The 12,089-nt window shown below is 59.1% G+C and overlaps 1 non-coding gene across 1 annotated transcript; it reads left to right on the forward strand.

Annotated features, from left to right (window-relative positions):
* The first annotated feature begins 8,247 nt into the window (after positions 1-8,247).
* On the forward strand, positions 8,248-8,366 carry LOC131864084 (5S ribosomal RNA). The gene has a single exon (XR_009362975.1). It is a non-coding gene; the product is annotated as a 5S ribosomal RNA (ribosomal RNA).
* Positions 8,367-12,089: the final 3,723 nt, after the last annotated feature.

The following is a 12,089-nucleotide window of genomic DNA, read 5'->3' on the forward strand; positions in this document are numbered from 1 at the left end:
GAGAAGGACCCAACGGCTAGACGGAAGAGGCTTCAGGGCCGCCTCGGAATGGTCCAAGCATCGAACGCGCTTGGGGCGACTACCAGTGACAACCCCTTATCCCGCGACGCGTCCGATACACAGATAGTTCCGAGGCGGCCGAGGAGCCTCACCGCATAGCAATCGGGGTGCGAGGCGAGGGATGCGGCGAGAAGGACCCAACGGCTAGACGGAAGAGGCTTCAGGGCCGCCTCGGAATGGTCCAAGCATCGGACGCGCTTGGGGCGACTACCAGTGACAACCCCTTATCCCGCGACGCGTCCGATACACAGATAGTTCCGAGGCGGCCGAGGAGCCTCACCGCATAGCAATCGGGGTGCGAGGCGAGGGATGCGGCGAGAAGGACCCAACGGCTAGACGGAAGAGGCTTCAGGGCCGCCTCGGAATGGTCCAAGCATCGGACGCGCTTGGGGCGACTACCAATGACAACCCCTTATCCCGCGACGCGTCCGATACACAGATAGTTCCGAGGCGGCCGAGGAGCCTCACCGCATAGCAATCGGGGTGCGAGGCGAGGGATGCGGCGAGAAGGACCCAACGGCTAGACGGAAGAGGCTTCAGGGCCGCCTCGGAATGGTCCAAGCATCGGACGCGCTTGGGGCGACTACCAGTGACAACCCCTTATCCCGCGACGCGTCCGATACACAGATAGTTCCGAGGCGGCCGAGGAGCCTCACCGCATAGCAATCGGGGTGCGAGGCGAGGGATGCGGCGAGAAGGACCCAACGGCTAGACGGAAGAGGCTTCAGGGCCGCCTCGGAATGGTCCAAGCATCGGACGCGCTTGGGGCGACTACCGTTGCCAACCCCTTATCCCGCGATGCGTCTGATACACAGATAGTTCCGAGGCGGCCGAGGAGCCTCACCGCATAGCAATCGGGTTGCGAGGCAGATTATTGGGAAGGGAACCCCCTGGGATGCGGCTCAAGCAGTGCCCAAAGGGACTGGAATGCGGAATCACATCGAGAGACCCAAATGCTATACGAGGGCTCAAATCGAATTATCGATTTGGCCACGACATGGACGCATCGGAACGACTACCTTTGCCGAACCACTCGCAATTGCATCCATACCGAAACCAATAGACATTTCCGTTAGAGCCCTCGCATAGCATTCGGGAATCTCGCATGCCCCTCTAAATCGACCAATGCTGGCGCTCAATGAAAATCCGAGCGCTACCACCGTTCGAGCGCCAGCATTGGTCGAGTTAGAGGGGCACGGGGGAGAATGCTCCAGTCAACACCTCCCCTATATAAGTTATTTGTCCGATTCTCGCACAACCGTAGTCTGCCTCGTCGAATCAAACAACGGTCCCAGATTCCGACTTCCGTTCCGTAGAGACCCAAAAGCTAGATGGAGGCTCGCAAGAAAGAGAGTCGGCGCATAGCAATCGGGTTTCTCGAACGTTTAGGGACCGAGCTCACTTGCGGATAGGGCAAAATCCGCCAAGCAACCCAAAAGCTAGACGGGGGCTCGAATCGAATCGCCTAGGCGGCCACAACAACGACGTGTTGGATCGACTACCAGTGCCAAACCATTCAGCAAGACTAGTCTGTGTCGAGGCCGGATAGAGATTCTCAGAGAGCGCCCGCATAGCATTTAGGAGACCTGCCGCGTCCCTCACACTCGACAAATGGTGGTGCACGTTTATAAATCCGAGCGATCCCAACCCTTTCAAGCACCAACATCGGTCGAGATAGAGGGGCACGGAGGGGGCTGCGTGAGACAACACAGTCCCCTATATAAGTTATTTGTCCGATTCTCACACATCCGAAGAATGGTCATCAAATCGGACAACAGCCCAAACTTCCGACTTCCGTCCCAGAAAGCCCAAGAGCTATCTAAAACGTTCATGGCCGGAACTCGATCGCGGCTATACCAGTCCGCCAAGCAACCCAAAAGCTAGACTGGAGCTCTAGTCGAATCACCTCTGTGGCCATTGCAAGGACGTGTTGGAGCGACTACCATTGCCGAACCATTCCGCAGGTCGAGTCCATACCAAGGCCGCATAGAGATTCACGATGAGCTCCTGCATAGCAATCAGGAGACTTGCCGTGTCCATCACAATCGATAAATCCTGGTGCAAGATTTTTGCATCCGAGCGCTCCAACCAGTCGAGCACCAGCATCAATCGACATAAACGGGCACGGGGGGAGGATGCTCGAGAACACTACCTCCCCTATATAAGTTATTTGTCCGATTCTCAAGCAGCCGAAGTCTGGTCATCGAATCGGGTCAAAGACCACAACTTCCGACTTTACCCACAATGCAAGTCATCGAATCGAACATCGGCCCCCGAGTCGGACTCCATGCGTATGTCAGGTCATCGGACCCAAATTCCGCCTTCCTGCGCATGGCGGGCCATCAATATCAACTCGGTCATCGGACCCAAACTCCGCCTTTTTGCGTATGGCACGCCTTCAAATCGGTCATCGGACCCAAATTCCGCCTTCCTGTGCATGGCGGGCCATCAACATCAACTCGGTCATCGGACCCAAATTCCGCCTTTCTGCGCATGGCACGCCATCAACTCGGTCATCGGACCCAAATTCCGCCTTCCTGCGCATGGCAGGTCATCGGACACAAATTCAGACCTCGCCAATATGCCTACGTATCGAATCGGTCATCGGACCCAACTTCCGACTTCATCCATACTGTAGGGTCTTTGAGGTTGGCGCGGTGCGCTCAACCCAGGGAGTCGACCCATCGAAGCATACACCTCCCCTATATAAGCTATTTGTCCGATTCCCACACCTGTGTAGTTTGCACCTCTGACCAGGACATCGACCCCAACTTCCGAACTCGACTGCAACGACGGCACCAGCGCCTTGGTGCGCACCTTGCGACGCACAGTCCCAACATTCGCCTTCCTGCACATGGCAGGTCATCGGACCCAAATTCCGACCTCGCGAGTATGCCTACATATCGAATCGGTCATCGGACCCAACTTCCGACTTCATCCATACCGTAGGGTCTTTGAGGTTGGCGCGGTGCGCTCAACCCGGGGAGTCGACCCAACGAAGCATACACCTCCCCTATATAAGCTATTTGTCCGATTCCCACACCTGTGTAGTTTGCACCTCCGATCAAGACATCGACCCCAACTTCCGAACTCGCCTCCAACGACCGAACCAGCGCCTTGGTGCGCACCTTGCAACGCACAGTGCCAACATTCGCCTTCCTGCACGTGGCAGGTCATCGGACCCAAATTCCGACCTCGCGAGTATGCCTACATATCGAATCGGTCATCGGACCCAACTTCCGACTTCATCCATACCGTAGGGTCTTTGAGGTTGGCGCGGTGCGCTCAACCCGGGGAGTCGACCCAACGAAGCATACACCTCCCCTATATAAGCTATTTGTCCGATTCCCACACCTGTGTAGCTTGCACCTCCGATCAGGACATCGACCCCAACTTCCGAACTCGACTAAAAAGACCGCACCAGCGCCTTGGTGTGCACCTTGCAACGCACAGTGTCAACATTCGCCTTCCTGCACATGGCAGGTCATCGGACCCAAATTCCGACCTCATGAGCATACCTACTAATCGAATCGGTCATCGGACCCAACTTCCGACTTCATCCATACCGTAGGGTCTTTGAGGTTGGCGCGGTGCGCTCAACCTGGGGAGTCGACCCATCGAAGCATACACCTCCCCTATATAAGCTATTTGTCCGATTCCGACACCTGTGTAGTTTGCACCTCCGCTCAGGACATCGACCCCAACTTCCGAACTCGCCTGCAACGACCGAACCAGCGCCTTGGTGCGCACCAAAAGTGCGCACTTTTGGAGGGCACTTTTGTGCGCTCCAAAGGTGCGCACTTTTGGAGGGCACTTTTCTGCGCTCCAAAGGTGCGCACTTTTGGAGGGCACTTTTTGGAGGGCACTTTTCTGCGCTCCAAAGGTGCGCACTTTTGGAGGGCACTTTTTGGAGGGCACTTTTCTGCGCTCCAAAGGTGCGCACTTTTGGAGGGCACTTTTTGGAGGGCACTTTTCTGCGCTCCAAAGGTGCGCACTTTTGGAGGGCACTTTTTGGAGGGCACTTTTCTGCGCTCCAAAGGTGCGCACTTTTGGAGGGCACTTTTTGGAGGGCACTTTTCTGCGCTCCAAAGGTGCGCACTTTTGGAGGGCACTTTTTGGAGGGCACTTTTCTGCGCTCCAAAGGTGCGCACTTTTGGAGGGCACTTTTTGGAGGGCACTTTTCTGCGCTCCAAAGGTGCGCACTTTTGGAGGGCACTTTTTGGAGGGCACTTTTCTGCGCTCCAAAGGTGCGCACTTTTGGAGGGCACTTTTTGGAGGGCACTTTTCTGCGCTCCAAAGGTGCGCACTTTTGGAGGGCACTTTTTGGAGGGCACTTTTCTGCGCTCCAAAGGTGCGCACTTTTGGAGGGCACTTTTTGGAGGGCACTTTTCTGCGCTCCAAAGGTGCGCACTTTTGGAGGGCACTTTTGTGCACTCCAAAGGTGCGCACTTTTGGAGGGCACTTTTCCTGTGCTCCAAAGGTGCACACCTAGGTGAGCACCTTCGACCACACCTTGTAGCACACCAAACTCTGACTTTCGACTTCATCCGCAATGCAGGGTCTTTGAGGTTGGCGCAATGCGCACAACCAGGGGAGTCGACCCATCAAACCCAACACCTCCCCTATATAAGCTATTTGTCTGATTCTCATACATGCGTAGCCTGCAAGAGCAATTAGGACATCGACCCCAACTTTCGGCTTCTAAACGAAAACAAGGTCTTTGAGGTTGGTGTAATGCGAACAACTAGGGGAGTCAACCCATCAAACCCAACACCTCCCCTATATAAGCTATTTGTCTGATTCTCATACATGTGTAGTCTACAGGAGCAATTAGGACATCGACCCCAACTTTTGACTTCTTAACGAAAACAAGGTCTTTGAGGTTGACGTAATGCGCACAACCAGGGGAGTCGACCCATCAAACCCAACACCTCCCCTATATAAGCTATTTGTCCGATTCTCATACATGTGTAGCCTGCAGGAGCCATTAGGACATTGACCCCAACTTTTGACTTCTTAACGAAAACAAGGTCTTTGAGGTTGGCGTAATGCGCACAACCAAGGGAGTTGACCCATCAAACCCAACACCTCCCCTATATAAGCTATTTGTCTGATTCTCATACATGTGTAGCCTGCAACAACGATTAGGACATCCACCCCAACTTCTGAATTCGTCTGCGTTGACCGCACCAAAGGTGCACGCCTTGGTGCTCACCAAAATCCGACTTCCGACTTCTTCTGCTATGCGGGGTCTTTGAGGTTGGCGCAGTGCGCACAACCAGGGGAGTCAACCCACCGAATGCAACACCTCCCCTATATAAGCTATTTGTCTGATTCTCATACATGCGTAGACTGCAGCAATGATTAGGACATCCACCCCAACTTTTGACTTCTTAAACAAGACAGGGTCTTTGAAGTTGGTGCAGTGCACACAACCAGGGGAGTCGACCCATCAAACGCAACACCTCCCCTATATAAAGCTATTTGTCCGATTCTCATACGTGTAGTCTGCAGCAGCGATTAGGACATCGACCCCAACTTCCGAATTCGTTTGCATTGACCGCACCAAAGGTGCACGCCTTGGTGTGCACCCTGGAGTGCACTTTGGTGCTCACCTCGGTGCACACTTTGGTGTGCACCTCGGTGTGCACCAAAGGTGCGCACCTTGGAGCGCACCAAAGGTGTACACTTTGGAGCGCACCACATAGGGTCTTTGAGAGGTTGGCGCAGTGCGCACACCAAGGTGGGTGTTGAGGTGCGTGCCGAGGTGGGTGGGTGCTAGGGTGCGCTCCATGGTGGGTGCCAGGGTGGGTGCGTGCTAGGGTGGATTCCAAAGAGGGTCATAGGGTGGGTGCCAAGGTGGGTTGGTGATATAGTGGGTTCAAAGGTGGGTACTAGGGTGGGTTCCAAGGTGGGTCACAAGTTGGGTGCCAGGATGCGTGGGTGTTAGGTTGGGTGCCAAGGTGGGCTCCTGCGTGGGTGGGTGCTAGGGTGGGTTTCAAGGTGGACGCGAGGGCGGGTGCCAAGGTGGGTAACAAGTTGGGTGTTAGGATGGGTGAGTGCTAGAGTGGGTGCCAAGGTGGGTGGGTGCTAAGGTGGATGCCAAGGTGGTTCACAGGGTGGGTGGGTTCTAGGGTGAGTTCCAAGGTGGGTCACAGGTTCAGTGCTAGGGTGGGTGTCAAGGCGGGTGTCGAGGTGCCTGGGTGCTAGGGTGTGGATGCCAATGTGGGTCATAGGGTGGGTACTAGGGTGGGCTGCAATGTGGGTGCCAAGGTGGGTAACATGCTCGGTGGGTTCTAAATTGGGTGCCAGGGTGGGTGTGCACCCACCTTGCCCGAGGTGGGTGCCAAGGTGCCAGTGTGGGTGGGTGCTAAGGTGGATGCCAAGGTGGGTGAGAAGGTGGGTGATAGGTTGAGTGGTAGGATGGGTGGGTGCCAAGATGGGTCACAGGGTGGGTGCAAGGGTGGGTAGGTGCTAGGGTTGGTGTCAGGGTGGGTGGGTGCTAGGTTGGGTTCCAAGGTGGGTGCGAGGGTGAGTGTCAAGGTGGGTCACAGGTTAGGTGCTAGGATGGGTGAGTGCTAGGGTGCAAAGGTGCCAGGGTGGGTGCTAGGATGGGTCGATGCTAGGGTGAGTGGCAAGGTGGGTCCACAAGTGTCAAGGTGGGTGCCGAGGTGGGTGCCAAGTCGGCGACTGCTATGGTGGATGCCAAGGTGGGTCACGGGGTGGGTGCCAAGTTGCTAGGTTGGGTTCCAAGGTGGGTGCCAACGTGGGTGCTAGGGTGCGTGGGTTAAAGGGTGTGTCACAACGTGGGTGCCAGGATGGGTGCGCACCCACACTGGCCAAGACGGGTGCGGGTGCAAGGTTGGGTTCCAAGCCCGGTCACAGGCTGGGTGCTAGGATGGGTGGGTGCCAAGGTGGGCACCAGGGTGGGTGCACCCACCCTGGCCAAGGTGGGTCACGGGGTGGGTCCTAGGGTGGGTAACGGGGTGGGTACTAAGGTGCGTGCCAAGGTGGGTCATAGGGTGGGTGCCAAGGTGGGCACCAGGGTGGGTGTGCACCAACCCTAGCCAGGGTAGGTCACGGGGTGGTTGTCGGGGTGGGCGTCAAGGAGCCAAGGTGGGTGGCAAGTAGCCAAGTTGCGTGCCAAGGTGGGTGTCGGGGTGGGTGCCAAGGATCCAAGGTGGGTGCCAAGGAACCAAGGTGGGTGTCTGGGTGGGTGCCGAGGTGGGAGCCAGGGTGGGTCCCAAGGTGAGTGCAAAGGTGGGTGCCAGGGTCAAGGTGAGTGCCAATGTGGGTTCCAAGGTGCCAGGGTCAGGGTGAGTGCCAATGTGGGTTCAAAGGTGCTAAGTTGGGTGCGAGGTTGGGTGCGAGGGTGGGTGGGTGCCAAGGTGTGCTAGGTGGAAGCCCGGGTGGGTCGGCATCCCATGGGTGTCGAGTTGGGTGCCTGATGGGTGCTTCTTGTCAAGTTTTAGTCGTCGGGACTCATTTCGAGCCTTAGAGGTCGTTTCTTGTCCGGTTGCCCTGTCTTCGACCTGGGAACCCAATTTTGGTCCTCGGGTCCCATTTTTTTTTGTCTCGCATCCCACTTTTGGCCTGTGGCCTTTTCGGGGTCGATTCTCGTTTTGGGCATCAGAGCATGTTTCTTCTCCTAAAACCCAATATTTGTTTATTAAGTCTCGGAACACATTTTTGTTCTCGTGGACCCATCATGGGTCTTGGAACGCATTTGTGGTCCTTGGGTCCCATTTTGCATCCCGAAACTTGTGTTTTGGTGCTTGATCCCTATTTTGGGTGCCCACCTTGCACCAAGTGCGCACCCGGGGCAAACCGAGCGCCTTGGTGCACCGGGGCAAGATCGAGCGTGCACCCGAGGCGCCCCGAACATGCACCAAGGTGCACTCGGCCCACATGTGAGCGCAGGTCGTTGCGCCCGAGGTGGTGTGTGGGCACCGCGTTGCAGACGGGACACTGCACGCACACGACGCCCCCTCCAGGTGCACGCACGTAGGCCGGGCCGGGTGCACACCCGACGCCCTAGCAAGGTGCGCGCACCCGGGCAGGGCTCACACTTGGCGAACGGGGCGCACTTCGCGAGGGAGGGTGTGCACCTCGACGGGGGTGGGTGGCCGGGGTGGATTCGCACGTGGGTCGCGGTTTGCTAAGTACACACTGCGACAAGCTCATAACGGGTGCGATCATACCAGCGTTAGTGCACCGGATCCCATCAGAACTCCGCAGTTAAGCGCGCTTGGGCCGGAGTAGTACTGGGATGGGTGACCTCCCGGGAAGTCCCGGTGTTGCACCCTTTTTTAGTTTTTCGCCGGGCGTCGCAATGCTATTTGAATAAACCTTTTGCCCGTTTGCGTTCTCGTCGGGGCCGGGCCGGGCCGGGGTGCGCTGCCCGCACTACCGCGCGCGCGGGGGCGACACCGAGCGCGCACCCGAGGCGCCCCGAGCACACAGGCCACGGTGCAACCCGGGCGTTGTGCGCGCACCCCGGTGCGCCCGAGGTGCTGCGCGCGCACCCAGGTGAAATCGGTGTGCACCTCGGCCAGTGCGCGCTCGGTCGAGTCGCGCACGTTGGCCAAGGTGCACGGTGATGTTTCTTACTCTAAGGTTCCGCACCAGACGCCCGGGACAGGTGAGCGAAGCTGGGCGGGGCCGGGTGCGCGGCCGGGGCAGGTGCACGCAGCTGGAGAGAGCTTTGGAGCACACTTCGGAGCGCACCAATGATGCGCTCCATTCAAAAGTTTCCTGAAAAGGCAAAAAAAGTTGAGATTATAGAATTTCCCACTTGAGAGATTGTAAAAAAAAAAAATTTAAAATGAAGGAAACGCGGGTGCCAAGGTGTGCGCAGCCCAGCCAAGGTGTGCGCACCAAGGCGCCCACCCTGGCGAAGGTGCACGCAAGGTGCGCACCCGAGGCAAACCGGACAATTAACCCAACTTTCGACTTCGCGCGCACCTTGGAGCGCACTTCGGAGCGCTCCTTGGTGCGCACCAATCTTGGGCACCTCGGAGTGCACCATGGCGCCCACCAAGGTGCGCACCCGGGGCAAACCGAGCTCCGACTTCGTGCGCACCTTGGAGCGCACGAAAGGTGCGCACCATGGCGCCCACCAAGGTGCGCAGCCCAGCCAAGGCGTGCGCATCAAGGTGCGCACCCTGGCGAAGGTGCGCACCCGGGGCAAACCGAGCTCCGACTTCGTGCGCACCTTGGAGCGCACAAAAGGTGCGCAACCCAGCCAAGGTGTGCGCACCCCGGTCAAACCGAGCTCCGAATCGTGCGCACCAGAGGTGCACGCCATCGTGCGCACCTTGGAGCACACTTCGGAGCCCTCCTTGGTGCGCGCCGATGTTGCGCACCTCGGAGCGCACCCGGGGAAAACAATGCAATTAACCCGACTTTCGACTTCGTGGGCACCTCGGAGCGCTCTCGGGTTCGCACCTCGGAGCACACCGAGGTGCGCACCTTTGATGCGCTGCCTTCACCAATTTCCAGAAAAGGCAAGAAAACATTGAGAAGGTGTGCGCACCGAGGTGCCCACCCTGGCGAAGGTGCACGCGAGGTGCGCACCCGGGGCAAACCGGGCTCCGACTTCGTGCACGCCGCACCTTGGAGCACACTTCGGAGCGCTCCTTGGTGCGCACCAGGGCGCGCAACCCAGCCGAGGTGCCCACCCCGGCGAAGGTGCACGCGAGGTGCGCACCCGGGGCAAACCGGGCTCCGACTTCGTGCACGCCATGGTGCCCACCGCGGCGAAGGTGCACGCGAGGTGCGCACCCGGGGCAAACCGGGCTCCGACTTCGTGCACGCCGCACCTTGGAGCACACTTCGGAGCGCTCCTTGGTGCGCACCATGGTGCCCACCAGGGCGCGCAACCCCGCCGAAGGTGCACGCGAGGTGCGCACCCGGGGCAAACCGGGCTCCGACTTCGTGCACGCCGCACCTTGGAGCACACTTCGGAGCGCTCCTTGGTGCGCACCATGGTGCCCACCAGGGCGCGCAACCCCGCCGAAGGTGCACGCGAGGTGCGCACCCGGGGCAAACCGGGCTCCGACTTCGTGCACGCCATGGTGCGCACCGCGGCGAAGGTGCGCACCCGGGGCAAACCGGGCTCCGACTTCGTGCACGCCGCACCTTGGAGCACACTTCGGAGCGCTCCTTGGTGCGCACCAGGGCGCGCAACCCAGCCGAGGTGCCCACCCCGGCGAAGGTGCACGCGAGGTGCGTACCCGGGGCAAACCGGGCTCCGACTTCGTGCACGCCGCACCTTGGAGCACACTTCGGAGCGCTCCTTGGTGCGCACCATGGTGCCCACCAGGCCGCGCAACCCAGCCAAGGTGTGCGCACCAAGGTGCACGCGAGGTGCGCACCCGGGGCAAACCGGGGTCCGACTTCGTGCACGCCGCACCTTGGAGCACACATCGGGGCGCTCCCGGGTTCGCACCGGCGTTGCGCACCGTGGTGGGCACCTCGGAGCACACCAAGGTGGGCAGCGAGGTGCGCACCTTTGATGCGATGCCTTCACTAATTTCCATAAAAGGCAAAAAAAAAACGAGATTTTAAAATTTCCGTTTTGAAAGATAGTGAGAAAAAGGGAATGCTGGTGCCATCTTGAGCCCGCCCTGGTGCGCAGCCCAGCCAAGGTGTGCGCACCAAGGTGCCCACCCTGGCGAAGGTGCGCGCCCGGGCAATTAACCCAACTTCCAACTTCGCGCGCGCCAGGGTGGGAGCGCACCCAACAACCGGGCCTGGGAAGAGCCAATGCGAGAAACCCCACCAAACGCTCTGACAAAAAAAGAGGGGGCGCTCCAGTAACCCCGCTTCGGAGCGCACCCTGGGCAAACCCAGCCAAGGTGCCCACCCCGGCCAAGGTGCAGGCGAGGTGCGCACCCGGGGCAAACCGGGCTCCGACAACGTGCACGCCGCACCTTGGAGCACACTTCGTAGCGCTCCCGGGTGCGCACCTCAGAGCACACCAAGGTGGGCAGCGAGGTGCGCACCTTTGATGCGCTGCCTTCACTAATTTCCAGAAAAGGCAAAAAAAAAAGGAGATTTTAAAATTTCCGTTTTGAAAGATAGTGAAAAAAACGGAACGCGCGTGCCATCTTGAGCCCGCCCTGGTGCGCAGCCCAGGTAAGGTGCCCACCCTGGCAAAGGTGCGCACCCGGGCAATTAACCCTACTTCCGACTTCGTGCGCGCCAGGGTGGCAACCGGGCCTCGGAAGAGCCAATGCGAGAAACCCCACCAAACGCTCCGACAAAAAAAGAGGCGGCGCTCCAATAACCCCGCTTCGGAGCGCAGCCGGGGCAAACCCAGCCAAGGTGCCCACCCCGACGAAGGTGCACGCGAGGTGCGCACCCGGGGCAAACCGGGCTCCGACAACGTGCACGCAGCACCTTGGAGCACACTTCGAAGCACTCCCGGGTGCCCACCGGCGTTGCGCACCGTGGTGGGCAGCGAGGTGCGCACCTTTGATGCGCTGCCTTCACTAATTTCCAGAAAAAGGCAAAAAAAAATGAGATTTTAAAATTTCCGTTTTGAAAGATAGTGAAAAAAAAGGAACGCGGGTGCCATCTTGAGCCCGCCCTGGTGCGCAGCCCAGGCAAGGCATGCGCACCAAGGTGCCCACCCGAGGTGCACACCCGGGGCAAACCGGGCTCCGACTTCGTGCAGGCCGCACCTTGGAGCACACTTCGGAGCGCTCCTTGGTGCGCACCATGGTGCCCACCAGGGCGCGCAACCCAGCCAAGGTCTGCACACCAAGGTGCCCACCCCGGCGAAGGTGCACGCGAGGTGCGCACCCGGGGCAAACCGGGCTCCGACTTCGTGCACGCCATGGTGCCCACCGCGGCGAAGGTGCACGCGAGGTGCGCACCCGGGGCAAACCGGGCTCCGACTTCGTGCACGCCGCACCTTGGAGCACACTTCGGAGCGCTCCTTGGTGCGCACCATGGTGCCCACCAGGGCGCGCAACCCAGCCAAGGTGTGCGCACCAAGGTGCACGCGAGGTGCGCACCCGGGG

The sequence above is a fragment of the Cryptomeria japonica genome, unplaced genomic scaffold (genome assembly GCF_030272615.1).
Source record: "Cryptomeria japonica unplaced genomic scaffold, Sugi_1.0 HiC_scaffold_76, whole genome shotgun sequence".
NCBI classification, from domain to species: Eukaryota; Viridiplantae; Streptophyta; class Pinopsida; order Cupressales; family Cupressaceae; genus Cryptomeria; species Cryptomeria japonica.